General features: G+C 46.3%; 1 long non-coding RNA gene across 1 annotated transcript in view; it reads right to left on the reverse strand.

Annotated features, from left to right (window-relative positions):
- Positions 1 to 211: 211 nt before the first annotated feature.
- The window catches only part of LOC138849931 (uncharacterized), a 69156-nt gene continuing 42799 nt past the window's right edge, over positions 212 to 26568 (reverse strand). The window contains exons 2-3 of the long non-coding RNA XR_011389171.1: positions 1527 to 2444; positions 212 to 1094 (exon numbers count right to left, since the gene is read on the reverse strand). This is a non-coding gene — a long non-coding RNA (uncharacterized lncRNA). The remainder of the gene's footprint in view (positions 1095 to 1526; positions 2445 to 26568) is intronic.

Here is a 26568-nt window from a genome sequence, read left to right on the forward strand (position 1 = left end):
CCCAGTCAAACATCCCCGTCTCGGCATTTTGGATTTCAGTGCCGTGTCTTCGGTTACCTTCTCAGTGACTTTTTTATTTAATTTTTTTATTTTTTTTTTATTTTTTGACAGGCAGTGGACAGTGAGAGAGAGAGAGACAGAGAGAAAGGTCTTCCTTTGCAGTTGGTTCACCCCTCAATGGCCGCCGCAGCCAGTGCGCTGCGGCAGGCGCACTGCGCTGATCTGATGGCAGGAGCCAGGTGCTTCTCCTGGTCTCCCATGGGGTGCAGGGCCCAAGCACTTGGGCCATCCTCCACTGCACTCCTGGGCCACAGCAGAGAGCTGGCCTGGAAGAGGGGCAACCGGGACAGAATCCGGCGCCCCGACCGAGACTAGAACCCGGTGTGCCGGCGCCGCAAGGCGGAGGATTAGCCTAGTGAGCCGTGGCGCCGGCCTCAGTGACTTCTTACCTCCATTGGTTGTAACACTTCAGCTGAAATGGAAGCTTCGTGAAGGCAGGAGCTACATCTTACATAGAGTTTGGCGTCCCCCAGCACCGCTCAGTGAAATGCCCACGCTTTTGTTCCGTCTCCTGCTATGCCCTTTCTTCTTCCAACTGACTTCCATGTGTCCAAATTCTACCTGTCTTTCAAGATTCAGCTCAAATGGAACCTTCTCTGCTCTGACTTCTCTCTATATAGGAGTATTTTTCTTATGGGAAACACACACACACACACACACACACACCATACATTTAACAAAAATCGTTTTCTTTTCCTGCTCCATGTTACAGTCACTGTGCATGTATTAGCTCTCTCATCACTGAAAATGCACATAATTGTTCTAAACCACCTTTAAAAAAAAAAAGGAAGAAAATAACTTAGGATCTCTCAGGCTAGGGACGTATAATTAGTTTATTTGCCCCAATATTTATAACTCTGATTTTTGGTAAGCCGACTGTCCACACAGGAAGCGCCTCTCGTGTTTCAGAGACATACAGTCGTTCTCCTCGGCACGTGGGGGTCTGGAAGCGGGGCTGCGTGCTGGAGACGGCTGCTGCAATTTGTGTGGTCTAATGAGCGGTCTCAGAAGATTAGACCTGAAGTCACGGAGATCTGCAGGAAATCAGGCCGTAAGGAAACCAGGGCGACTTCGAGTCACATCAGCAAGGAAGAAAAGCGCCTCACCCCAGGGTAAGGACCAGTAGCAGGAGGCTTAATTGTTACCATGTTGTGGTGTGAACCCACCGCTGCCGCTGTCTGGGCTAATGGGAACCTGATGGAGCGGCTTCCTGAAGCCCACCAGTCCTGACTTCAAACACACAGCCCATCCTCTAGGAGCCAGCGGCTGGAATCCCAGTCCCAGGTCGACTTCCTCTCTGCCACCACCCCCATCAGCTAAAACAGGCTGCAACAGGACCCCGGGACCACCCTTCCAGTTTTCTCCCCTGAACTCTTAATTCCAACCTCCCTCCTCGCTGCATCCTGCAATCTATGAAAATCTTCCAGACGTACCCCAGCAGCCCCCCAAGACCCTCTGGCTCCGACCTTGCAGACCCGGTCATTTCCAACAAATCCCACTTGGCCAACTGGGAGCGCACCCCAGGCCTGCAAGGGAGTGTCGTCAGCTTAGGGCAGGGTTGAGAAGTCATCACGAAGGAGGCCAGGAAAGAGAGAGAGTTCGTGGATGAGCCAACAGCTTCAGGGCTGGCTCACCGACATGCATCTTTAAAGCAAAACAGCAGGCAGAGAATCCCTTGGTTTATGTCACTGGAAATGTGTTTACAGTCCCTGGTGTTTGGGGCCAGACAAGCATGTATTCTCTCCTCTGGGGAATTCGAAGCTTCCTGGGCTCTGGGCTCTTTTTCTTCCTCCAGTCCCCAGAGGCAGCCCCAGTGTTCACTGAGATTTCTGCAGAGCCTCTCCCACCTCTTTTTTTTTTTTTTTTTTTTTTTTTACATCCCTTATCGACATGTAAACTCCACACTCGGGTGAAAAGGTAGGTGTTTAAGATAGACTGCAACAGCTGGGATAAACTGCCTCTTCAAAGGCTGTCTTCATGAAATGCATCTCTGTATATTTGGGGCATTTGGAAGCAGAAAGGGAATGAAACTTGAGAAGATTAAGTGATAACCAGACCATATCCTGTCCAGAGAGGAGCGTTTCTCTAATAGCACAAAGATGAGCTTCTAGATAGCCCACCAGATAACTGTCTTCCGCCCAGCGTCTCCCATCATAAATCTTCCTTCTTACTCAGGTTCTCTGTAGATTTCTGAGGATAAAGCTCATTTCCCTGGAGAGACAGGCCTAAGGAAAGATCTGGAATTCCTCCAGTTAAAAAAAGCCCCCATTCTGCCCAATCAACATGTGCTCCGTCGAATCAGTATCCTGCAGAGAGTGACTTACATTGTTCTAAGGGCTGTTTGCAGGTGGCCCAGCCAAGATACAGTTCCTGATCTGGTGCTTCTGAAAAGGAAAAGAAAATACTCCTCAGAATAGAAAAAGAAAAAAAAAAAGCTGCCTGGACTCTCTTTTTACAAATAAACTTCCTTTCGTGGGATATTCTGCCTGGGTTTGCTCTCTCGAGAAATTTCAGTAACCTGTTGCGTCAAGACCACGTCTCCTCCCAGAGTTACCCAGTGTTTCTCACTGAAACGGCTCAGCCATTTACTAAGGATGTAAAAGTTCCTAGTCCTTTTCGAATCTTAATTTATTTGTTTCTTTTCTTTTTTTTTTTTTCTTTTCTTTTTCTTTTTTTTTTTTTTACAGGCAGAGTGGACAGTGAGAGAGAGAAAGACAGAGAGAAAGGTCTTCCTTTGCCGTTGGTTCACCCTCCAATGGCTGCCGCGGCCGGCGCGCTGCGGCCAGCGCACCGCGCTGATCCGATGGCAGGAGCCAGGTGCTTCTCCTGGTCTCCCATGGGGTGCAGGGCCCAAGCACTTGGGCCATCCTCCACTGCACTCCCGGGCCACAGCAGAGAGCTGGCCTGGAAGAGGGGCAACCGGGACAGAATCCAGTGCCCCGACCAGGACTAGAACCTGGTGTGCCAGCTCCGCAAGGCGGAGGATTAGCCTAGTGAGCCGCGGTGCCGGCCTATTTGTTTCTAATCATAGTTCTTTCTCCACCTTGCAGTCTGTAAACGAGACCATGAGGGTAAAATTCCCTACCCCATGATAGACCTCTATAACCTTTCCGCTGGACAGAAAGTCTGGCTGTAAAAGATGGATAATAAATTTCCTAATTTCTTCAGCTTATCCTTTGAACAGAGAAGAGGAGGATGGGTTTTAGATTCTGAACTGTGTTCAAGTTCTTGCTCCTTGGTACCTTTCTCTGAAGGGAAGAGAGAACTTCCACTTTGACTATGACCTTGTCTAAATAAGATAAGAGTCAGTGAACTCAAAAGGCTTCCATAGCCTTGGAAACTCATGACTGGAGCATGGGGAGATTACTGAGGCCATAAACAGGAGTGTCAATTTGTTAAGTCGACAACAGGAGTCACTGTGCACTTACTCCTCATGTAGGATCTCTGTCCTTAATGTGCTGTACATTGAGATTTAATGCTATAACTAGTACTCAAACAGTATTTTTCACTTTGTGTTTCTATGTGGGTGCAAACTGTTGAAATCTTTACTTAATGTATACTAAACTGATCTCATGTATATAAAGAGAATTGAAAATGAATCTTGATGTGAATGGAAGGGGAGAGAGAGCGGGAAAGGAGAGGGTTGCGGGTGGGAGGGAAGTCATTGGGGGTGGGGGGAAGCCAATGTAACCCATAAGCTGTACTTTGGAAATCTATATTCATTAAATAAAAGTTAAAAAAAAAAGTTCTTGCTCCTTTGTTTTCTTTCCATCACGCGCCTCTAGACAAATCCCTTAGCCTGGTGTCTTCTTTGAGGTCTTCTACCTGCAAGACTAGATAGTGTTAACTCTCCTCATTCCAGAAAGAGAACTTGTAAGAACTCAATGAACAGATATAAGACTTATAACAGACATGCTTGTATCTATAGAGCAGATAAAACATGCTAGTTCTAATGATTAACATTCTTCCTAATGAATACAATGTATCAAATACTCCTGATACCACAAACATACTGCAAAAGAAAAACAAAGAAAAATGTCCACTTCATAGAAAATGCACATAGAAAGTGCATCTTGTTCCGGTTTTGACTGGTTTCCGTAGACTGTTGACTCTTGTGCAGGAAGGGTTTTACAGAGGAGCTTTGCTAACTGAGATAGCTGAGATCCGTGCTCTCGCAGCAGCGAGGAAGAAACCCAGAGAATGAAGGTCTCCCTCTTAAGGTTCAAAATATATGGATGCCCAAATAATTTATGGAACTCTGTGTGAGCAGAAGATTATCTGTGTTCATGGTGCTCATCGGCCTCTCCCTGCTTCCTGAGAGGGATCATGGGCTTTGGGATCCAGCGTAGGTGGAACAGCTGGAGAGCCTCCTGGCCTCCGGATGTCACAGCTTATCAGTGTTGATGGACAGAAGGCACAAGGCCCTCCTGGCCGTGCTGACCAAACAGAAACCACACTTCTCTGTAGCTGCCATGATCTTTGCTTCTCGGACGGGAAAGAGCAATTGTGTTTATGACACTGAAATATATAGGAAGCCATGCATGCATTACTGTCGCTGGGCAAATCCCATCCCTGGACCTAAGGGTGACCTCATTCTCTTACCTACCCAATTCCTGAGAGCACCGAAGCCCAATGCATTCAACTTTGGATCACCAAAGAAGCAATGAGACACTCAGATTTCCACTTTTTGATTTATTTTTATTGGAAGAGTAGGGAACTTGAACCATGTGAGAACTGGAGAAAGCATATACTAATAAAGCAAATACATGTATGGTATATAGAACAAACATGAGCACCATAGTCCATTAGCTGGTAAATATGCAAGAGGCCAATGTTCTGTGAATTTTAGCTTGAGGTTGAATATTTCATAGATTTCCAAACACACGTATTTGGCAAAGTTTTAGAAGAATGCATTGCTTTTAAAATAATTTACATCTCAAAAGGAAAAGCAAGCATAACCTTGAGGAAGTCTGAATCACTTCTTGATAATAAGATTAATAAGTAAACATCAATGGATTACTTTATTGTTTATTTCATAAATATTTAGTGCATACTTACTGTGTACTGGGAGTTATGCTTGGTAATAAATATGCATTGATGAATAAAACCAATATGGTCCCCACCCTCAGCCTTGCCATTTTGATATGAAAACGTTGTGTGCAGCTTCACTCACTTTGGTCTAAGGAAGGAGAGATGGGGCATGAGAAAACCATATCCACGCTCATGGGAACTCTTACTGTATTCTGGTCCCATGGGTAGCAAAGAGTCCACTTTGTCAACTGACAGACAGATGTCAGGCCATCAGCGCATCCTGGGAGAGCCATTAAGAGCTCAGGCTGTGGAGCCCAACTGTCTGGGTTGAATCCTAACTTCTTCACTCTCTAGTTATGTATGCTTGGGCAAGAAACTTGATCGTTTGTGAATCTACAAAATAAGGGTTACATTAATACCCACCTCACAGGATTACTGTAATGAACAACCAAGTCAAAACACATAAAGCTGTTAGAACAGTGGAAAACAGCAGGTGCTCAATAAATGCTTGTGACTGTTCTTCCCAGCTGACCTCATCTCCCAGCATGGTTGCACACACAATGTGGGGCCCAGACAGGATGGCTTCTGCCTCCGCATCTGCCACAGTATCCCTCCCTTGCCCTCTGCCTTCCACGCCCACCCCCACACTTTCACATGTGGTGTGCCATCAGCCTGCAGAGCCTCCTGGGCCCTCCCTCCCCAGCAAACCTGTCCCATCTTCTTCAAGGCTCAGCTTCAGTTCACTTCCTCTGGGATAATCTCATTGTCCCTGACTGCCGTAGAGGGCGGGGTGTCCTTCTGCACGGCTCATCTTCCATCTACATGTAACTCTAACCCTCTAATACACAGTGCCTCCCAGTGCTTACTGCTAGGTTCCATCTCAGCAGATGGGGTGTGCCATGAGGCCATGGGAGAGGCCTTCTCCGCGTTTGTTAAATGAAGGCATGAATGAGGAGGAAAGGCAAGGCACAAGGAAGGAAGAACCCTGGGACAATCTACTTGGGATACTTGCAACATGTGAGACAAGGAGGCAGTGAGATAAGGAGGTAGTGAGGAGCTCTGGGCCTGATGATTATTGCCTCCTGCCGGTTCGACTCTTGAGCGCCCCCCTATTGGCCTGCAGATGTAAGGGCAAGCAGAGAGTTAGCCGAAACAGGGCGTAGCTAATCTTACCATCCGTGAGAGATCTGCAAGCAACCTTAAGACAGCAACTGTACCAACCCTCTGTCTTTAAGCACATGAACACCTGCATTTCTCAAGCGTGGTGTTATGACAGTATTTTAACAAAAGTCCGAACACTCACAGTTTCCCTTTGGCAGCATTGGCTTCAGCATAATTCTCATGAGAAATGACTTTTCTTAAGCTGCAGTTCAAGTCCATGAGTGCTGTCCTCAAAATCAGTTCATTCATTCTTTTGTGTTTTTTTTTTTTTTAGATTTAATTTATGTATTTGAGATGTAGATTCATAGACAGGGAGAGGGAGAGACAGAAAGGTCTTCCATCTGCTGGTTCATTCCCCAAATGGCCGCAATGGCCAAAGTTGGGCTCTTCAGAAGTCAAGAGCCAGGAGCTTCTTCCGGGTCTCCTATGTGGGCGCGGGGATCCAAGCACTTGGGCCATCTTCCACTGCTTTCCCAGGCCATTAGCATGGAGCTGGATGGGAAGAAGAGCAGCTGGGACACGAACCAGCTGGGTTCGTGGAATGCGGAGCCACAGACGGAGGATTAACCTACTGCACCACAGCGCTGGCCCTGGTTCATTCTTTCTAATTTCACCCAAAGCATTACAGTTGGATCAACTATTTGCATTTCCAACCCCTCAAAAATCTAATGCTAACTTCCCAATACTATAGACTCCGGGCAACATCAGCAGTTTGCCAAACACACACAAGCTGAGAGAGAGAAGGAGGAGACGTTATGTTTGACTATCTTCTAGAATGGAGTGCAAAATAAAAACAAGCAAACAAACAAAACTCATGGAAAAGGCAGAGTTGAATCCTAACTTCAATATGCAAGTTTCAACTATCAAGAGTTTCTCACTTCCCCAATTTGCATAGAAACAATTAAACATTAAAAAAACAAAGTATAGTTTTTCAAGTTTCAAAAATGAGATCCTGGAATGGGCACTGCAGCACAGCCAGTTAATCAGTCACTGCGATGTCCACATCCCATACTGGAGCGCGTGGATCAAGTCCTGCCTCCACTTTCTGTCCCCCTTTCTACTAATACACCTGGGAGGCAGCAGATGATGGCTCAAGGGAGATGTGCAGGACCTGGATGGTGTGCCTGGCTCCTGGCTTCAGCCTACCTTAGCTCTGGCTGTTGTAGTCATTTGGGGAATGGACCAATGCTTGGAAGATTCATTCTCTCTTTCTCTCTCTCTCTCCCATTTTCAAATAAATAAGTAAATAATATTTTAAAAGAATAGCCAAGGTTTGTGATTGCAGTCCTCCAAATAGGGTCATTCTGTTACATACTCATTCGGTGATCTGAGGTAGACATTCTACTGGGCAAGGAGAAAAAAAGACTGAGCAACATCACCCCTCTGCCCAGGGACTGCTAGGACTCCTTTGTGACTTCCTGGTGGGAGATGATTTGCATGTGTACTTAACTTTAGTTGAAAATATATTTTGAAAGTATCCCTCAAGAATTAACTTTTTAAAGAAAATCTAATTGTTTTGAAGAAAGTAAACAGCTTTATCACTTATACATAACCAATAACAGGTAAATATGGGGAGAGAGAATAAAGAACAGAAAAGGGTGTATTCCTTGGGAGTGAGATGAACCTGGGAGTACCGAAGGAGGGGGCAGAGCCAACTTCCTAGAGATGCCTATGAGACCTAATTTCAGGATGCGGTACATATATCTCCTGGCATAGCATCTGGATGCAGTAGTCACTCAGCAAACATCCATTCTTTTTTTTCCCTACCTCTGAGCACAAGTCACATTTAAGATAGGCGTGAGTGCTGAGAGTCCTTGCAAAGCATCAATCCTCCTGCACTGAGAAGCCTTCTAGTGGCTGATCTGGCTTTGGTTCTTCCTGACATTCGGTAGAGCAGTAATCTCAATGTTGGCGCTTAAACCCTCGAACCCTTAAATCCCGCATCAGAAAAGTGAGAGAAATGCTACCTATATCTCTGGGTTGCCATAAAGATTACTTGAGATAAAATATGTAAAGTCCTGATTACATGAATCCTGCATCAATAATAGCTACCATTTAATGTAAATAAATATCATCCCCAATTTCTCTGCTTCAGGAGGTCAGCTTACTTATCAAAATTGGATTTTGTTGGAGCAAAACATGCCTGTAATTTGCAACCAGACATCAGCTTCAGAAAGGAGAACGATGGGATTTTGGCATCTTTGTTATTTTTCAAGATGCATTACAACTAGCACCTCTGCCCCAAGAACCCGCCCTATCCTGGCAGAAATGGGTTTGCACCGCTACCAGCTGGTACACACTCTTCCCATGAGATCCAAATATTGGTCCAGATCTGACTTCATTATCCAGTAGGCTTACCGAGCGCTAACCAGACTGCAAGCTCTCCAAGGTTCTCATTTATGATGTTCTCTCTGCGTGCATACGTCCTCTCAGAGCACTATCCTGGGACGACTCACTTTGGGACCAGGGACTCAAGGAACAGACCCCTCAGTGGGCCAGCCATACTGCACCCTCTGCACAACCACGTGGAGCCGTGCCGCTCTGGGCTTTACCCTGCCTGCTTTGGTTTCTCCTCTCCCGGTTGTTGTTTTCCTGGAGTTGCATGAGTCAAACAGCCAGGCTCCACCGTGGCGTAGCAGACAGAAGACAGCGCATTTTCCCTTGCAGAGTCTATGATTGAGGGAAGCCCATGCCACCCCCCCCTTTAAAATTAGCTTTCATTTAAAGCAGTAGTTGTTCAAACTAGGAGAGTTTTAGACTCTGAAAACCCTGCTGGAGAGTTAAGGGCACCCTTCCTGGGGCTGGGAGAAATGCATGATTATTTTTTTACATAATGATCCCATGTCAGATGACTCACAGACTCCCCGCAGGCTCTCCCTGAAGGCTTTTGCACGTCTGTCTCATCTAAGGGAATCCAGTGCAACACCTGAGTTCTTGACAAGATGCTAATTGTCTCTTTTTATGAGTCACCAGAGACATGCAGCCGAGAGGGGCACTCCTAAGAATGTAAACACTGAGTGAGTCAGATGCCGCACAACGAACTCTGCCTTTGCTCTGGGTGTCGCTCACCGCAGAGGGGGTGATCCTGCAGCCCACGGCGGGGGGGGTGGGGGTATCCTGGCAGGTTTCCTTGGGCCCCCGACAAGGCTCAAAACTCCAGAAGTTTCTCGGTCCAAGAGAAGGAGCACTGAGCATGGAGCACACAGTTGTTTTGGGGTCATTTTTTTTCATCATCAGCAGCTGCAGGCTCAAAACTCTTGTGCCAACCGGAAGATCGGGGAGCAAGGCGCAGCCTCGGGGGTTGTTTTCTGCCCGGTTCTGAGGAAGCTGCTGTAGGAATTTTTGCCTCCAGCCTCTTGTTGAGTGACAGGGAAAGAAACAAGGATCACTTGAAGGCTCCCCAATTCAAATGGCCTGTACAGAATGCCGGGCCCTGGCTGCCCTGCAGAAAGCCACTCTGGTGCCAGCTTAGGGAGCGAATGTGTCCTCCCCCACCCCGCCCCCCGCCCCAGTCTCCTGGAAAGGCCTCCTCTCTTCCCCCTGCTGAGGGGCTGGATTTCAAAGCAGCTGACTTCTTGCTCTTTCCAATCCCACTGCAAGTGTTCCCGTTTTAATTCTGAGACTTTTCCCCCCAATTTTCCATTCCTCTGATGCTTGCCCGGGAAAGCTGGCAGCTTGCAGCCCTGCAATGGCATCAGATTATTAAGCAGAGAATGGGAATTCGAGGAAGCTTTCTCAGCAATGGCGGCGGTGGAGGCGGCAGCCGCAGCAGCAGCACAGTTACGGGCTTGAGAGCTCGCGTTGCATGTTAATGAAATGCAATAAAACATCAAACCCTAAAGGTACCGGTGAAAGCCACCCAAATCCCTCCTGGAGTTTGGCTTCTGCAGCTGTGGATCTAACAGTTCCATGTTTGCCCCCTGCTCCCATAGCCACAGGCTTCCTCCTGTACAGACGCACACAGCCTCACTCCCAAACCAGGTGTGTTTGCAGCAGTGACGGCCCCATCTTTCCCTGACACCATGGAGCCTTCCAGTCTAAAACCCCGGAATCTGGAGCCAGGGGGAGAAGTAGACAGTAATTAAGTTAGCTGTGAGCCGCCTGGGGTATTTCATCACAGCTGCCTGCCTCTGTCTCCCCAGCAGCCCTCCCACATCTTCCTACGGAGGACCGGCTGTGTGCGCGCAGGAGGTGCTGTTTCCCACAGCTCTGATCTAATTCCGCTGAAATTCAATCTCCGTGTGACCAACCTCAGCCGGCGCTCTCCCACCCGCCGCCGGCCTCCCTTCTGCAGGCTGTGCGCGCTGCCCATTTACCCCGTCAATCCGGCAGCCTCCGCTCCACCAGCCCCTGGGTATACACTTACGGTGTCAGCGGGCCAGCCTTGGGGGCCTGCCTGCTGCCCGGACGCTCACCCCGTGCTCCGAGGGGAGACACCCTATACCTGCCACTCAGCGGCTTGAATGGGGCTCCTGAGTTACCGCAGGAGAAAAGGCAGCCGAGCCAGCCAAGGCTGAGAAACCGAAACAGATGTAAAAGACATCAGGCTGGGTTTTGCATGGATCTTCAGCGCCCAGAAAGATTTATGGCCCCTTTCAACCCTCTTTTAACATCCGTTGAACCGTGCTCGTTGGATGATGAGGGCACAAGACTGGCAGTCGTACAGACACCAGAGCTGCAGGGCATGCCCTGGGGTCTGTAGACCCTGGCTTCCTCTCCATGTCCATTTGTCCCGCTGTGTTTGGTGGGGGGCATTCCTCAACCCACTCTTCAGAACTCTGCGTCCCCAGAGAGCCCAAAGCTGCCAGTGGCTTTGACCCTAAACAGCCTTCCATTTGCTTATTTTTTTTTTTTTTTTTGACAGGCACAGAGTGGACAGCAAGAGGGAAAGACAGAGAGAAAGGTCTTCCTTTTCCTTTGGTTCACCCAATGGCCGCTTCGGCCAGCGTGTTGTGGCTGGTGCACCGCGCTGATCCGAAGCCAGGAGCCAGGTGCTTCTCCTGGTCTTCCATGCGGGTGCAGGGCCCAAGGACTTGGGCCATCCTCCACTGCACTCCCGGGCCACAGCAGAGAGGAGCCACGGGGACAGAATCCGGCGCCTGGACAGTGACTAGAACCCAGGGTGCCAGCGTCGCAGGTGGAGGATTAGCTTAGTGAGCCATGGTGCCGGCCCTTCGTTTGCTTCTATACCTTCCTACCCAACGAAGAAACAGTAAAGCTCTTATAGAAAGGTAGAGATGCAGGGGGCCAGCACTGGCCAACCATGCAAGGGCCTTGGCATTCTTTTGGTCTAATTGTTACCTAATCATGTTATACAGGATCAGGCGCACTTTCCTCTCCACTGAGAAAGCTTTGAACTTGGCTTAGCATTTCCTGCAAGAGGAGGATTCCTACCTTGGGGCTGGAGGCACAGGAAGGCAAAGGTTTGTGAGAGTCTTTTTACAAGCTCTAGGCAGTGAAAGGCAAGGGGGTTACAAAGGCATCGTAATTAGGAATGATGCGTTGAGGCAGGCCAGCACCTCTGGAACCTGACCCTGCTCGTCTCGGACTGCCGCAGAAACATGGGAAATTCAACCTGACTTCAGCACCTGAGCACCCAGGCTGTTTCCCGAGGGATGAATCCCCGTGGCCTTTCGATCTCTCAGACGCTCTCTGCACCCAGTGGGTAGGTGACAGGCAGAGTCACGCCTTCGGTTTTTATTATGATGATTTTAAAGAGCAATATAATTTGCATGAAAAGATTCCTTGTGTTACCAACCAACCTTGTGTTACCTGGTTCTCTTGACGCACAGATAAGACCAGGCAGGTGAGCTGGAAAGTGTTCCCCTCACCTCCGCCAGCCACCTGGACTCTCAAAGCTCAGTGTCCACGTGGTGGTGGGACCGCTCCGTTTGTTGTTTGCATTCTGTCTGACAGGGCAAGTTTAGAGACTGCCGTATGCCCCCTTCTTTTTTTTTTTTTTTTTCTTTTCTCATTTTGGACAGTGAGTAGTATGACCATCAGTAAGAGAGGAAAGGCCCCAAGATTTAAAAAAAAAAAAAAAAAAGGAAAGTTTTTTTTTAGCTTCTGGTCACGGTTAGGCTGTGTCATGGGGGAGAGGCGCCACAGAACACAGCAACAGGGTTTGGGGGGGAGGAGACCCTCCCCTGCCAGGGGGAAGGGCATATTCCCGCAGCCAAGCTCTGAAGTCGTCCTGAGAAAACTGCCCAAAACGTTAACACATCAGTCTTCAGGAAACAAGCCTGCCTTTTACCGACTTAATTTCATATAATTATTTCAGGGTTTGAGTCTTTACAAGAAAGAGGGAGTGGAGGGAAAAGATCAGAAAATTGAAGGGGATGCACAGAGGAGGAATGCGATTCCCTTTGTTCTGAGGATCCCCGTTTCTCCCCGGGTGCCCAGGGTTCCACTGGCGCTTTCATCTTTCAGAAGCCAAGCAGAGCACACTCTGCAGCCGCGTGCGGAGCGGCTCCCGCTTGCAGACGCTTTAATAAAGCCTCCTCTTGTGTCCCGGATCCCAGAACAGCAAACCTGCAGTGACACGAGGCTGGAAGACCCGCTGTCCGCCCTGACTCCTGACTCCTGAGTCCTGGTGTAGTTGGCACAAATCATTAAGTGTCACGAGCCTCAAATCCGTCTTCAGTGTGGAGTAACGATGGCTCCCCTGCCCAACACAGAGGGTTATGGGTAGGAAAACGCCTGGGAAAGCTGACAAGTGTTATTCTCACTATAATAAAGTTTACTCATTAGGAGGATTCTGCAAGCACAAGGGTACTTTATAAACCCTCTTGGAACATGAAATTCAAAGGTGAGTTTAGGGGAGGAAATGTTTGGTCCAGAGGTTAAGATGCCTGTGTCCCATGGGGCTGGCTCTGTGGCATAGAAGGATAAACATCTGTCTTTGTTGCCGGCATACTATGTAGGTGCCAGTTCGAGTCCCGGCTGCTCCACTTCAACTCCAGTTCCTTGCTGAAGGCCCGGGAAATCAGTAGAAGATGGATCAAGTGCTTGGTCCTCTGCACCAGCGTGGGAGACCCAGAAGAACTCCTGGCTCCTGGCTCCTGGCTTCAGATTGGCCCAGCCTTGGCCACTGCAGCTATTTGGGGAGTAGACCAATGGATGGAAGACTTTCCTCTCTGTCTCTCCCTCTCTCATCTGTAACTATGCCTCTCAAGTAAATAAATAAATATTTTTTTTAAAAAAAGATGCCCCTGTCCCACATCAGATAACCTGGTTCCTATTTCCAGCTCGACTCCAGCTCCCTGCTACTGCAGACCCTGGGAGGCAGGATGGTAGCCAAGTGTTTTGGTGCCTCCCACCCATGTAGGAGACCTGGACTGGGTTCTGGACATCTGACTTTGGCCTTGGCCGTGCCCTGGATGCTGTGGGCATTTGGGAAATGAGTAAGCAGATGGATGGTCTCTCTCTCTCTCTCTCTCTCTCTTTTTTCTCTCTCTCTTTCTCTCTCGCCTTGCAACACAAATAATATTTTTAAAAAATATAAATTCATTTTGGTGCAAAAAAAGCTTTAAATCCGTGCCTACAGGAAGGCTTCACAAAGTTCATGAGGATTGTATATTATGGAGAACTATGTACGGATTTGAAAAAGAAAAAAATTTTTTGCACCAAAATGAACTTATCTGTCACTTCCCTTTTCCATGAACTTTTTGAACTATCCTCATATTTCCTTAAGTTTAACTGTTACTAGTATTCACACAAGAATGAGAGGCATTGAATTTGATAAGTAAACAAAGCATTCGGATGTCACCTGGTCCACTTAAAACTGTGTCCTCCAGAAATGGTGAATGGGTAGACATGGAGTCCAGCCAGGAATCTCGATTTTTAAACATGACCTTAGGTGACTCTGAGGCATACAGTCCTCCAACCTGACTTTGACCAACATTGTTTGCAGAATGAGGACATTCCTGCCCCTCCCCCTCCCTGACCATGCCCACACTCCCAGTGGGGCTGGGATTGAGTATGGAGCACATTACACTCACAGCCCTTCATTAATATTTCAGAACCTACAACACGAAGGCCTGCAAAGAAACAAAGCAGAATGGGGGGTTATATAGATGGGTTTGGTTTCCCTTTAACGACGAGAAAAATGCATGTCTGCCCTGTGTGGATGATAAATTGACCCAGAAAATGTTGCACAAGTGTTCTTTGCTAAGCCACAGGGTCAAAGTCAACAATCTAAGAGAAAATATACCTCCGTCTCGTTGACAAGGACTTACGTTCAAGGCCTTGCACAATGGGACTGGTGTGGGTTACACTCTGTTCATTTATTCAGCTTTCCACAGAACTCTGCCAAAGAGGACAGTGAGGGGGAGAGAGAGAGAGAGAGAGAGAGAGAGAGAGAGAAATTTAGCTCCTATGAGTGAAGTTTGTTTTTGCACCTGTGGGTTCGAAAAAATGATAATAGTTTGAGAGTATTATGATAACATTTTGTAAGACACTGAAATAGTTTGCACGTGAAGTTGGAATGATGAAATAAAGGGCCACTCATAAAAAGAAGCCCCTTTTCATAACCACTGCCTACCCTAGCATGAGGTGACAACACAGAATGAAACTGAGGAAGAACTTTCTAGAAAGATAGATGGCTCCCAGAAATCTGGGAGTAACTTAACAAAATTAAATTCGTTTATCTTTCAACTTTCTGTTTCTCAAATTAGCAAAAAATATAACAAGCAAGATAGAGAACTCATAATATATTCAGTTTACCCATGGAAGGCCCTCGGACCCTTCCTCACAGGTTCTTTACACACAGTTCTAATGGACACGCACATTTGTGCATGTGTGTATATGTGTGTATATATTGGTCTTCTAGGCTCATAGTAAATATTGAAAGTTAGAAAGGGCTGATGCTGTGGCTTAGTAGGATAAGCATCCCATATGGGTGCTAGTTCGAGTCTGGCTTGCTTCACTTCTAATCCAGCTCCCTGAGAATGGCCTGGGAAAGCAGCAGAAGATGAAATCAAGTGTTTCTTTCCCTGTCCCCACGTGGGAGACCTGGAGGAAGCTCCTGGCTCCTGGCTTTGGATGGGCACAGCTCTGGCCATTGCGGCCATGTGGGGAGTGAACCAGTGGGTGGAAGATCTCTATCTCTGTCTCTCCCCTCTCTGTAACTCTGCCTCTCAAATAAATACATCTTTAAAAAAAAAAGAAAGAAAATTAGGGTAGAAGAATTTCTGCAGACAGGTACATGGTAGCCAGAGTAATCAGTAATGGCTTGATAAAAATCAGGAGACACAAAGTCTATTTAAAAGTTTACAAAATAACTTTAGAATTACAGGAATCTAGGACCCTTTATATACCCCCAAAGACCTTCAGGGCCTATTATATCAGAGCAAAGTGACAAAACCTTTGTCAAGGGTAATGATCTCAAGATATCAAGAAAAAGGTAAATACTGTCCTGTTTTCCCTGTTGAAGAAGGCACTAAATGATTTTTGCAAAGATTTCCATCAAAATGGTTAAAATTAAAGAGGTGTCCATGCTGCAAGAAGCAAATCCTTATCTTTCCAAAGCTCTCATTTACTCAGAAATACTTACTCCCCCATGTCCCCCCCTCCCCCACAAAGTTTCTGGATAAGCCAAGTTTGTCTAAGGGGCAAAGGCTGGGGGAGAACAGCTGTTTAGAGTTAAGAAGCCCGTTAATGACAGTACAGGAGTCAGAAGGATGCTTGGGTTAGCCTGCAGGTCCAAGAGGTAATGTATTAAGCTGTTGGATAAAAGCAGTTGACTCAGGCCTGTGGTAATGGACATGAGGACGGAGATCTAGAGGATGGTACTGACAGAGGAGCTCTCTGCAGCATAAAGCCTTCCTCCCCAGCCTCCAGCGCCAGGCTCACATCAGGAGCTAGGGTGCGTGCACTGGGTGGGAACGGCCCCTCGCAACTCACTCACGTGTTGGCTTTGCAGAGAGCCTTTTCTGAGAAGGTGCACACCTGAACGCAGTGGGACCCCAGCAGGGACAAGAGGGGAGAAAAGAGGATGCTTCGATCAGGCATGTTCATTAAAGATGCACACAAAATGGTAAACCCATGATTACTGTGGAAAGTACAGGCACTGCAACACTAAGAACGAAAACCAATAAGCCGTTTTATCTTTACAGTGATTCCTATAAAGAGGTCATCAGGTCATGGCAGAAACTACCTGTTAATTATCTCCGTGAGTCTCCAAGGCAGGGCATGGCTGCAGTGCAAAAAGCTCCAGCCCCTTTGCAAGAAGACCCTGAACTTCCTGATGCCGCCGGGGTGGGGCAGGGACCAAGAACAGTTTCCTAGCCCCCAGCTAACTTCCTGGGCAGAGGGGATAAGCTGCACCAGTCCCTGCCTCCTACCTGCAGGATTTATTAAAAGTCTCCCCAAGCCTCCCCCAGGGAAATGGGCCTGAGACTGCACTGCCTCTATTTTGGAAATGGAGAGGTATACAAGAAACCTGACTGAGAGCTGGCATTTGGTACAGCAGTTAGGACACCACTGGGGACTCCAGCATCCCATACAGGAGTACATGGGTTCAAGTCCTGGCTCCTCCACTTCAGATCCAGTTTCTGATAATGTGCATACTGGGAGGCAGCAGTGATGGCTCAAGTGGTTGGGACCCTGCCATCTTCCTAGGAGACCCCAATTAAGTTCTTTGCTCCCGGAGGTTTCAGCCTGGCCCAGCCCAGGCTGTTACAGACTTCTGGGGAGCGAATCCGTGGATGGTAGATTCTCTGTCTCTGTCTTGCTGCCTTTCAAATACATTTTTATTTTTAAAAAAATCAGAATAAAGCTATGTCTTACCAGAACACTAATCTGTACCTTAATTTCATTAACCCTCTCCCAAGCCACCTGACAAGGAGCTGCCTTGAAAATTTGGATAACATAGAAGGGGCGAGCATAGTGGTACAGCAGGTTAAGCTACTACTTGGGATACCCTCATCCCAAACAGGAGTGCCTGTGTTTAAGTTCTGCTTCTGCTTCCAATCCTGCCTCCTGCTCATCTGCACCCTGGAAGGTTCAAGTACTTGGGTCCCTGCCACCCTTGTGGGAGACTGGGATTGAGTTCTTGGCTTCTGGCTTAGGCCTGGCCCAGCCCTGGCTGTTGTGGGCATTTGAGGAGTAAGCCAAATGCTGGAAGATTCTCACTCACACTCTCTCTTTCAGATAAATAAAACATAAATAAATAAATTTTAAGAAAGAAAGCACATAAATTCTTCAGAATTGTTTTCCAATTCTGGTCGTGTCATCTAATTTTTGCTATAGATATATAATATAAATACACAAATTATTTCATTTTTTAAAAAGATGAGGGTTAAGGGGCTGGCCTTGTGCCATAGCAAATTAAGCCACTACCTGCCAATCTAGCATCTCATATGGGCGCCATTTCAGGTTCCAACTGCACTACGTCCAATCCATCTCCTTGCTAATGCTCCTGGGAAAACAGTGGAAGCTGGCCCAAGTGCTTGGGCCCCTGCATCCACATGGGAGATCTGGAAGAAGCTTCTGACTCCAGACTTCAGCCTGGCCCAGCCCTGGCAATTATGGCTATTTGAGGAATGAAGCAGCAAATGGAGGACATCTTTCTCTCTTACTATCTCTCCCCCCACCTTTAAAACTCAGCCTTTCAAATAAGTAAAATAGACCTTTAAAAAAGAAAGATGGAAAGTGGCAGGATATAAAATCAACATGGATAAATCACTAGCCTTTATATATGTGGACAATGTCATGGCTGAGAAAGAATTTTTAAGATTAGTCCCACTCACAATAGCTCCAAAAATAATTAAATACCTTGGGATAATTTTTTTAAAAGATTTATTTATTTATTTGAAAGTCAGAGTTACAAAGAGAGAGGAGAGGCAGATCTTCCATCTGATGGTTCTCTCCCCAGATGGCCGCAGTGGTCAGAGTTGCGCCGATCCGAAGCCAGGAGCCAGGAGCTTCTTCCAGGTCTCCCACGTGGGTGCAGGGACCCAAGGACTTAGGCCATCCTCCATTGCTACCCTGAGCCATAGCAGAGAGCTAGATTGGAAGTGGAACAGCCAGGTCTCAAACCGGTGCCCACATGGGATGCAGGTGCTTCAGGCCAGGGCGTTACCCCGCTGTGCCACAGCGCCGGTCCCCTTGGGATAAATTTAACCAAGGATATAAAAAACCTCTATGATGAAAATTACAAAACACTAAAGAAAGAAGACATTAAAAAATGGAAAAATTTTCCATGTTTATGGACTGGAAAAATAAACATCATCAAAATATCCAGGGGCTGGTGCTGTGGTAGAGCAGGTAAAGCTGCCTCCTGCAGTGCTGGCATCCCATATGGACACCAGTTCGAGTCCCCACTGCTCCACTTTCAATCCAGCTCTCTACTATGGCCCGGTAAAGCAGTAGAAGATGGCCCAAGTCTTAGGGGCCCCTGCACCCACATGGGAGAACAAGAGAAAGCTCCTGTCTCCTGGATTCGGATTGGTGCAGCTCCGGCCATTGCAGCCAGTTGGGAAGTGAACCAGCAGACGGAAGACCTCTCTCTCTCTCTCTCTCTCTCTCTGCCTCTCCTTCTCTCTGTGTGTAACTCTGCTTTTCAAATAAATAAATGAATCTTTTTTAAAAAAAAGTCCATACTACCAAAAGCAATTTACAGATTCAATGTGATCCCAATCAAAATACCAACGATATTCTTCACAGATCTAGAAAAAAAAATGATGCTAAAATTCATATGAAAACACAAGAGACTCCAAATAGATAAAGCAATCCGATACAATAAAAACAAAGCCAGAGTCTCACAACACCAGATTTCAAGACATACTACAAGGCAGTTATAATCAAAACATCCTGGTACTGGTACAAAAACAGATGGATAAGGGCCAGTGCTGTGGCGCAGCAGGTTAACGCCCTGGCCTGAGGTGCCAGCATCCCATATGGGTGCCAGTTTGAGACCCAGCTGCTCCACTTCCAATGCATCTCTCTGCTATGGTCTGGGAAAGCAGTAGAAGATGGCCCAAGTTCTTGGGCCCTTGCACCCATGTGGGAGACCTAGAAGAAGCTCCTGGCTCCTGGCTTCAGATTGGCGCAGCTCTGATTGTTTTGGCTAGTTGGGGAGTGAATCATAGGATGGAAGACCTCTCTCTCACACGCGTGCTCTCGCTCTCTCTCTCTGCCTCTCCTCTCTCTTTGTAACTCTGACTTTCAAATAAATAAATCTTAAAAAAAAAAAAAAAAAAAAAAAAAAAAAAAAAAAAAAAAAAAAAAAAACCAGGCCGGCGCCATGGCTCACTATGCTAATCCTCCGCCTTGCGGCGCCGGCACACCGGGTTCTAGTCCCGTCGGGGCACCGGATTCTGTCCCAGTTGCCCCTCTTCCAGGACAGCTCTCTGCTGTGGCCAGGGAGTGCAGTGGAGGATGGCCCAAGTACTTGGGCCCTGCACCTGCATGGGAGACCAGGAGAAGTACCTGGCTCCTGCCATCGGATCAGCATGGTGCGCCAGCCGCGGCAGCCATTGGAGGGTGAACCAACAGCAAAGGAAGACCTTTCTTTCTGTCTCTCTCTCTCACTGTCCACTCTACCTGTCAAAACACACACACACACACACACACACACACAGATGGATAGACCAAAGGAACAGAATAGAAACGTCAGAAATCAACCCACGCATCTACAATGAACTTATCTTTGACAAAGGAGCTAAAATTGACCCCCGGAGCAAGAACGGTTTCTTTAACAAATGGTGCTGCAGAAACTGGATCTCCATATGCAGAAGTATGAAACTAGACTCATACCTTACACCTTACACAAAAATCCACTCAAAATACATCAAAGACCTAAATCTATGACCTGATACCATCAAATTACCAGAGAACATTGAGGAAACTCTGCAAGACATTAGTATAGGCAAAGATTTCTTGAAAAAGACCCCAGAAGCACAGATAATCAAAGCTAAAATTAACAAATGGGACAACATCAAGCTAAGAAGCTTTTGTACTGTGAAAGAAACACTCAACAAAGTGAAGAGGCAACCAACAGAATGGGAAAAAATATTTGCAAACTATACAACTGATAAAGGGTTAACACCCAGAATCTATAAAGAGCTAAAGAAATTCAACAACAAAACAACCAAGTTAAAAAATGGGCAAAGGACTTGAACAGGCATTTTTCAAGAGAGGCAATTCAAATGGCCAATAGACAAATGCAAAAATGTTGAGGATCACTAACCATCAGGGAAATGCAAATCAAAACCACAATGAGATGCACCTTTTCTGCTTGGTACATTCTCCTTTTTTAAAGATTTATTTGTTTGAGAGGCAGAGTTACAAAAAGAGAGAGGGAGAGACAGAAAAAGGACAGAGACAGGACTTCCATCCACTAGTTCACTCCCCAGTGGCTGCAATGGCTGGAGCTGAACTGAGCCAGAGCTGAGCCAATCCGAAGCCAAGAGCCAGGAGCTTCTTCTGGCTCTCCCATGTGGAGGCAGGGGCCCAAGCACTTGGGCCATCTTCTGCTGCTTTCCCAGGCCATAGCAGAGAGTTGAATCAGAAGAGGAGCAGCTGGGACAAGAACTGGCACCCCTATGAGATGCTGGTGCTGCAGCCAGAGGCTTAGCCCACTAGACTACAGCACCAGTCCCTTGGTAAATTCTCGAGAGGGGGTAACATGAACAGGCTGGACACTCACAAGCACATCTGTCCCACTTCTCCATAGAGGGATAGACTGACTCTGACTGATTCTTAAGGATATTGAAAGGACATAGAACCAGGGTGGCAATGGAGACCTATTCAGGGATATATGTGCCACAGTGCCACACATCAGTTGAGGTAACAAGACAGCAGGAGCGTAGAACAGATATTAGCAAGGGGTTTATTGCAACTGTGGTCATTTTGGTGTACAGTCCCAGGGTATGCCTTGACAGAAACATAGTTTGGCATTGGGTGCCCCCCTCCTCATCCCTGGCTCTGTGCCCAGAAGCTAAAAGCCTGCTCATTAGATCCCTTTCCCAAAATGCTTTTGGACTCACAGAAATCAGAAGCTGATAGGTGCAATAGGGGTCTTCTGTTTCAGCCCCTTTCTGTATACATGAGGGCACGGGAATCCAAAGAGGGGCTATGCCTGTGGTCATAGAGATCCAGCTGCACAGCTGTAACTAGGAGCAAGGTCATCTACAGTGTTCCCCTTTCCTTTCTGGTTTCTCAGCTGTACTGTGAAGAAGAAAATTAATATCCCAGGGATATTTACATTTAATCAAACTACCCCAATAAGAAGATTGGGAATCAGCTCAAAGCAGAGCAGATGTTTATGTGTTGACTGCCCGCAAGGCTCCCTATTCTAGAATACATCCATTTCACTGAGGTCTGACATTCATACACAACTTCATTGTCTCTGAAGCTCCTTTGAATAGTACTTTCTCAGCTGGAGAGAGAAATACCTGAGGTGACTGCAATGGACTACTTCACAGTCTGCATCCCAAGGTTGGATTCATCACGTATTTTGGGTCTTCCTCTTCTATTTGCAATAATCTGCAGAATCGACCCCAAGAAAACTGAGACTAAAAAGAAATTCTTTTTTTCCTTTTCCAGTTGCTCACGGCATTTTGTTGCCATTTAGTGATTGCTCAGTTACAAACTTGGGCAGAAGGAGGGACTAAACGTTTGGAATGAGATCATGGACATGACCTTAGGCCCCAAAACATGTCTATGTTTACTCATCTCATTGATTGTCAAGCCATCTACCCTTGGTGGCCAAATCTGATGGCGAGAGAGCTAGCCTGCCTCTTCCTATGCCTTGTTTCTACAAGAGGAGCTCACATCCTTCTCACGTGCCCATCCTTGTTTCTTTCAAAACTGAGAATAGCCTTGTGGTTTCCATGTACCCTCCCCTCTATCTTCCCCACCTCCTTCTTGCTTATCTTAGAAAGGTAATGCAAAATAATCTCTATCTGGAAAACATCTCTAACCCATGGGCTAGCATGTCATGGGCAAGCAATAAGCAAACTGAGATCAGCCCCATGATTGGTATCCCTTCTCTGCACCTGTGAAGCCTTGGAGACTACGGCTTGGTATTAAATGAGAAGCATTCATAGAAGTTGCACATGATGACCGAGAACACACAACTGAAGTGAACAATGGTGAGGGTTAGGCTTCTAGGTAGAACTCTTGACATTATTCACTGAGTTTTCCAGGGCTTCCAGTAGGGATGTCGATCTTTTCCGCAGAGAATCCATCTACCTCGAGTTCACGTTCTGTTCCATGTCTTGAAAAATCTTGAGCTGCTTTGCAGTCTACTCCATTGTACACTCATATCTATTGTAATATCTAATATTTAAAAACTATTTCTAAAACTTCTGACAAAATAGATGCTTCAAAAGAAGTACCTCGTCATTCTAGGGCTCCCTATAGGAGTAATACGTCTGCATGCTCCAACCTGAGAAATCAAACTCAGCCACCAAGAGAACCATGGGAACAGCCCTGCTCTTTAAAGGCCAAGCTTGCAATTTTGTTCTAAGGTTTTTCTTCTCTCATCAATTAGAAACGCAGCTGATCCAAGGATATATTTTCCTGAGAATTTAGAATTGGAACCTAGAACTGGTGAAGCCTACTTATGCAATGAACATCCTCAAGCAGACCAAGCCAGGCAAGAGAGAAAAAGGAATTAAGCAAAAAAAAAATTTTAAGAGAAACAAAATAACAAGAAATAAGTTGGCAAAGCATGTTTCTGACTAAAATGAATTAAATTAAAAATCAATAGCAAGAAACTATATAAACACTGAATATTTTGAAACCAAACAACACATTTCTAGACAAGTCACATGTCAAAGAAAAACATCATAGGAGAAATTTAAAAATATTTTGAAGTGAACAAAAAGGAAAGCACAGCATACCAAAACAGTGCTAATAGGAAACGCAAAGCATTAAATACTTACATTAGAAAAAAGAGAAGTCGGCAGCAGAAGCAGGGTACCCTTTCGGGAGCAGGAGGCCAATAAAAGTTCAGAGGTCAAAAAAAAAAAAAAAAGAAAAGAAAAAGGAAAGTCATAGATGATTTAATCTCCTGTGTTAAGAAATTTGAAAATGAACAGTAAGTAAATCCAAATCACACTCAGGACAGAAATAATAAAAATGATAGTAGAACTCAATGAAATAGAAAACACAAAAACAATAGAGAAAAATCAATAAAAATACAAAAGTGGTTCCTTGAAGTGATCAATAAAACTGGAAAAACCTCTGGTGAGATAAACAGAGAAAAAGAAGAAAGACAACAAAAATTAGCTACGTCAGGAATAAAAGTGTGAATAGATCCTATGGTCATTAAAATAGAATATTATGAGCAATGCCATGCCTATAAATTTCCTAACTTGGAGAAAATAGGCAAAGCCCTTGGAAGACAGAACTACCACAATGTACTGAAGAAGCAATACTTCACCTGAAAGCTCTGTAACTATTAAAATAATTGAGTGAATATTTTAAAAATTTTCCCAGGGGACAAGTTTTGGAACAGCAGTTACTACAGCATTTTAGATGCCTGCATCTCAGGTTGGACTGCTTGGGTTCAAGGTCCAGCTGCACTTCTGATCCACGTTCCTGCTAACGTACACTCTGGGCGGCAGTAGATGATGGCTCAAGTCCTTGGCTCCCTACTACTCGTGTGAGAGGCAAAGACGGAGTTCTAGGCTCCTGGCTTGGGCCTGGCCCAGCCCCGGATATTCCTGGCATTTGAGGAGTGAACCAACAGATGCAAAATTGTTCTCTATCTCTCTGTCTTTCAAATTAAATGAAAACAAAAGTAGTTTTTTCAAATTAAAAGGAAAACTTTCCCCCCAAATAAAACTCTAGGTCCAGATGGCTCTTTCTATTGAATTTCACCAAACATCTAAAAGGAGATAGTATTCACTATATATAAATAATGAACCTTTCAGAAAGTAAAAGAGGAGACATTTTACAACTTATTGAGTTCAGAAGTCTCCTGATATCAGGATTAAGCAGACATCACACAAAAAGAGCGACAGACTAATATTCTCATGAACGTAGATACAGAAATCCTTAACATAATCTTAACCACCTGAATCCAGCAATACATAAAAAGGATCATGCATCTTGACCAAGTGTAATTTCTCTTAGAAATGCAAGGTATTTTGATATTTGAAAACCAGTCGAGTGGCTGGCAGAGGAAAAAGTATTGACAGTGAGGATGACGGCTGGGAAGATGGGGTGTCTCCACCAGCCATCTCAGAAACTGAAAGGGACGTTACCCACCCAAAAGAAGAATGAAACATACAAGAAAGCGTTGGGGTCAGTGCTGTGGCACAGCGGTTTAAAGCCCCAGCCTGCAGCATCAGCTTCCTATATGGGCACCAGTTCAAGTCCCAGCTGCTCCACTTCTGATCCAGCTCCCTGCTAATGTGCCTGGGAAAGCAGTGGAAGATGTTCTAAGTCCTTGGGCCCCTGCACCCATGTGGGAGACCTGTAAAAAGCTCCTGGCTCCTGGCTCCTGGCATTGGATCGGCTCAGCTCCAGCCGTTGCAGCCATTTGGGGAGTGAACCAGTGGATGGAAGACTCTCTCTTTCACTTTCACTTTCTCTGTCTGTCTCTACCTCTCTCTGTAACTCTGCCTTTCAAATAAAATAAAAGACAAATCTTAAAAAAAAGAAAGAAAGAAAAGCATTGACCACTGGAGATATTTCTTTTTTTTTTTTTCTTTAAGATTTAGTTTACTTATCTGAAAGGCAGAGTCAGCTGAGAGAGAGAGAGGGAGCTACAGAGAGAGAGTTCTTCCATCCACTGGTTCATCCTCCAAATGGCCAAAACGACCAAGGCTGGGCCAGGCCAAAGCCAGGATCTAGGAGCTTCTTCCAGCTCTCATACACAGAGACAGGGTCCCAAGCATTTGGGTCAACTTCCACTGCTTTCCCAGGCACATTAACAGGAAGCTGGATCAGAAGTGGAGCAGCAGGGATTAGAACCAGCGCCCAAAGGAGACGCCGGCATCAAAGGAGGCAGCTTAACCCACTATGCCAGGGTGCCGTCCCCTGGAGATATTTCTTTGGTGAAGGAGACCTTAGATTCTAGTATTAGTGTAGATTTCAGCATTGCCAAGATAGAGCTGATTGGGCTCCTTTTGAACAGAGGTGTTAATGCAAACTCTGATAAGGATAAAAGAACTGTTTTTGCTGACTGCAAGTTCAGTTTGTGGCTCAGAGGAACATATCTTGGACTGTGTAGAATGATGACTTTCAAGAAATGCTAACCCGATTTTTACTTGAAAGGTAGTTACAGAGTGACAGGGAGAGGCAGAGGGGGTGTGAGAGAAAAAGAACATCTCCATTTTCAATGCTCTTAATAGCTGCACATAAATCTGTATTGTTTTAAATCTGATTCAATGTATGAACTCTATTTTTTAAGATTTATTTTATTTGAACTAGGAGGCAAGATGGCGGAATAGGAAGGGAGCACACTGATAGTCCGGGGAGAGATAGTTTAATAAAAGTGGAGATACTGCAGGTTCAAGGAAGAGTAGGGGAGGAAACAGCAGAAGAAACTCTTCCAGAACGCGTGATTCACAGCGGACCTGTGTGGAGAGCGTGGGAGCCCACAGTTCGGGACACCAGCGGCAGACTCAACACACCAGCGCTGGAACGCAAGGTGAGCCGAACCTCAATAGCCCGAGACACCGGCAGGCAAGCAGAGAGAGGAGACTAGAGGGAACGACCCCCGGGGGGGAAAAGTTCACCAGGCTAACTGGAAGAGAGAGAGAGAGAGAAAAAAAAAAAAAAAAGGTGACTGGTACGGACACGGGTTTCTCTCTCTCTGCTCACCTCTCAAGGGCGAGCAAGACAAAGAGCAGGCGCCATCTTGGACATACGTCATAAGCAGAGCGACCTCAGGTCTGCACCGGCCCTGAGCCTAGCAGAAAACCCTGACTCTGGGCGGGGCGAATTAACAGGAGATTAGGACCTAGTAAATTTGTGGTGCTACTGAACTGAGACTGTGAAAAAAGAGACGGTGGGGGAGAGAACTCACGGAATTCACCTGAGTACTCTCCAGAGACGCTACAATTCCGTAACTTTGGCAACCCAGTGGGAGACTGAAGGAGAATTTGAACCCACTCTGAGGGCCAAACAGATTCCCTGTGTGGTCCTTGGGAAAGAGCTTCCGATCTCTGGCTCCTGTGGGTATATCATTTGCCTGCTAACTACCTCCAACTTCGTTCAGCTGTGCGGAATTACTTCCCTTTTGAATCAAAAAAAGAAAGAGAGAGAAAGAGAGATTTACCACTCCTAACCTGGGAGTGTCACCTTTGGGACACCAAACAGAGCTCTCAGGCCACACCCATCTCAAGCCCTAAGGCT

Source organism: Oryctolagus cuniculus, chromosome 6, assembly GCF_964237555.1.
Source record: "Oryctolagus cuniculus chromosome 6, mOryCun1.1, whole genome shotgun sequence".
Lineage (NCBI taxonomy): Eukaryota > Metazoa > Chordata > Mammalia > Lagomorpha > Leporidae > Oryctolagus > Oryctolagus cuniculus.